The sequence below is a fragment of the Crocuta crocuta genome, unplaced genomic scaffold (assembly GCF_008692635.1).
Source record: "Crocuta crocuta isolate KB4526 unplaced genomic scaffold, BGI_CrCroc_1.0 scaffold4373, whole genome shotgun sequence".
Classification (NCBI taxonomy): Eukaryota; Metazoa; Chordata; class Mammalia; order Carnivora; family Hyaenidae; genus Crocuta; species Crocuta crocuta.
In genome coordinates, this window is record NW_027532286.1 from 65,350 (window position 1) to 68,494 (window position 3,145).

Here is a 3,145-nt window from a genome sequence, read left to right on the forward strand (position 1 = left end):
CTGGAGTCTTAATTGTGAATAAAATAGTACTGTATCACAGGATGGAAAATTAGAAGAACACTCATTATTTCCTAAAACAATATGCCCTAACAGCCACATTGCTTTCTGTTTCTTCTACTGTTTGCTTTATCTTTTCAAATCTCATAGCTCCCTCCTGTGTTTATAGTGGGACTAGAGTTTTCTCATCTGTCCATGATGTATCTCCCCATTAGGTCCACAGACTTTGTAGTTGAGGGACCTTTATTATATGTACTTCCCAGGCATCAAGTTAAAATTAAAATATTTTATAGTCCCTGACAAGTGGCAGGAGAGCATTGGGAAGGAATTTTCAGGAGCAAAGTGCAAGTATTTATTGAAAATCAAGTGTATATTCACTTATTTCTCTCTTTTTAAATCTGGCGTTCTCAGTTTAAAAACTACTTGTGTCAAGTAATATAATTTTTATTAACCTATTTGGAAGCTACTGACATAGAGTAAGTAGTGTATATCACTAAAATTAATTTACTACACATTTCTCAAGTGGTTATGTGTAACTTACTATGCAAAATACCATGGGGTGGGTGGTGGTTGGAAACAAAGACCCAGTTACTCTCTCAAAGGCTTATAATTCTGAATGGGATATTTATACCATGGAAGGAGCACATTACCTTACTTGGCGCCAAGTTTGACTCTGCCTCTAACTACCTATACAATCTCTGGGCATGGTGCTTACCTTTAGGCAGAGGATTACAGTTACCTCATCTGTTTAATGAGGGGAATAGATTGAGCCAATGCTTCCCAAATTTCGGTACTTACAAATTCACATGGGACATTGTTAAAAATATAGATGCCCGGGCTCTGAATGTTCTGATTAAGTACATTTGGAGCAGGTTCCAGGAATCTATCTATCTATCTATCTATCTATCTATCTATCTATCTATCTATCAGCAGTCTCTACACCCATGATTGGGCTCAAACTCAAGACCCCTAGATCAAGAGTCGCATGCTATACTGACTGACCCAGCCAGATATCCCCTGGTGATTCTTTTTATCAGGCAAGCTATGGATATATGGAGACATATATTTCCTAAGTTTGTTCTATCTAGAATATTCCATGACTATGTTTTTTTTTTTTTAAATACAATGAAATGTGTGGTGTCAAATGAATTATAAGCACATGCTACTGGAATTTATTAAAGGTGGCACTAGTTTTGTCTTAGATGATCAGGGAAGGATATAAACTTTAAAACATGGTTTAAATATATAGAAAAGGAAGAAACTATAGCAGTTAGGGGTGCAAAACAAAAAAAGATAGAGAATAACAAAAAGAAATACAATGATATAGAGTAGTGAAAAAAATACAAAATAAGTTTGGCAGTACACCCTCTATTTATTTAGAACATTGGATTATTTAATGGACTAGTACAAGGTAAAACTGAAAGTATAGATTAGTTTATATTAAGAAGTAGCTTGATTTGTGGCTATGAAGTCTCGTGTGTGCGTGTGTGTGTGTATGTGTGTGTGTGTATGTGTATGTGTATTCACTCCATTAAAAGGTTTTGACTAGATAGATTTTTATATTGGAAGAGAAATATATTAGAAATAGGAGAAATGAAGATAGAATAGGGATACCACTAGTAAGAGTTTTAATTGTTAAGGTNATTCACTCCATTAAAAGGTTTTGACTACATAGATTTTTTTATTGGATGAGGAATATATTAGAAATAGGAGAAATGAAGATAGAATAGGGATACCACTAGTAAGAGTTTTAATTGTTAAGGTGAGAAATGAATCACTAATATGTACACTAAAAGTAAAAAAAAAAAAAAACATGATTATAGTCAAGGCTGAGGAGAAGACAGGGTTGGGGGTGGAAAGGAGCACCCTGAGTAGAGAAAACTGTGACATAGGTAGAATTTTTCCTTTACCTGTTAAAATTTCAGGAGTTGGCAAATTTAATTTTAAACATTTTTGAATCATGTATACCTTTCAAATATTAAAATATATTTGTAGGAGCAATGCATTTATCTTTCCAACACTGATGTTTCTTTCTTTCAGTCTCACAGTGTTCTTCATATTGTACAGTCCTGTCAGCATCCTTTTATCTAGTTTTACATGGACAGGGATTGTTTAGGAGAAGTCCTACTTTTATTGCTGGGAGCCACACTGGCCTCTCTGATGGCAGTCACAGCAAGGAAATGGCAGTGTTTGCACAGCTCCTGCTGTGAGAAATGAAAACNCTACTTTTAAAAGACCGCCAAATAAAACCAAGATGTTCCATGTTATCTTTTCTTCCTGACTTAGTCTACAATATCTCTGGTTCAAGTGTAGTCAAAGAGTTTCACAGGTAGTTTTTATCCCTTCCCTACCACCTTGCTCTAATTAGGAATTGTCCCTCTTGTGTCTGCTTCATCCCACATGTTTTGGGCTATTATATCTTTTAGGAAGTGTTTGGATGTAGCAACTATAATCATTGCCAACCCTTTCCATAACTCTTGGCTCTCACTTCAGTCTTGAAACGTCTGAATAGGCAGGCATGAATAGGACCATTTATGAGCTGTCATTAAGTAGTACCAGGCATGAGTCACCTTGAGCATAGTACTCCCACAGCATCAGCAGTAACAAATGAGGAAATACTAGAAAGAAGGCCAAAGGAATCTGTGTCATATTCATTCTGGAATACTCTTTATTAAGGGTGATATTTACTTGTTCTGTCTGTGGCAGGTTTTAGGATTTTGTAAAATGTATGGGGCTCATTTAATAGTTATTCTACTCACTTTGTGAGTTGAATTTGACTTCAAATTGTTTTAGGTCTCTGTATTACTTTCGTAAATCATCACAAACTTGGTGGTTTGAAACAACAACAGTTTCTCCTTTACAATCTGTGGACGAGAAGTCCCAAATCAAGGTGTTAGCAGCATTGGTTCCTTCTGGAAACTCTGAGAAAGAATCCAATGACTCTCAGCTTCTGGTGATTGCCTGAAATACTTGGTGTTCTTTGGTTTGTGGCAGCAGAGGTTGGTGAATCTCACCTTTCATCTTTTTTTTTTTTAACTCTTTTTAAACTGATGCTATTATACGGTTGATAGAAATAAGACATTGGTATGTATGCATGTATTTATGTTTATTTATTTTTGAGAGAGAGAGAGAGAGAGCAAGTGGGGAA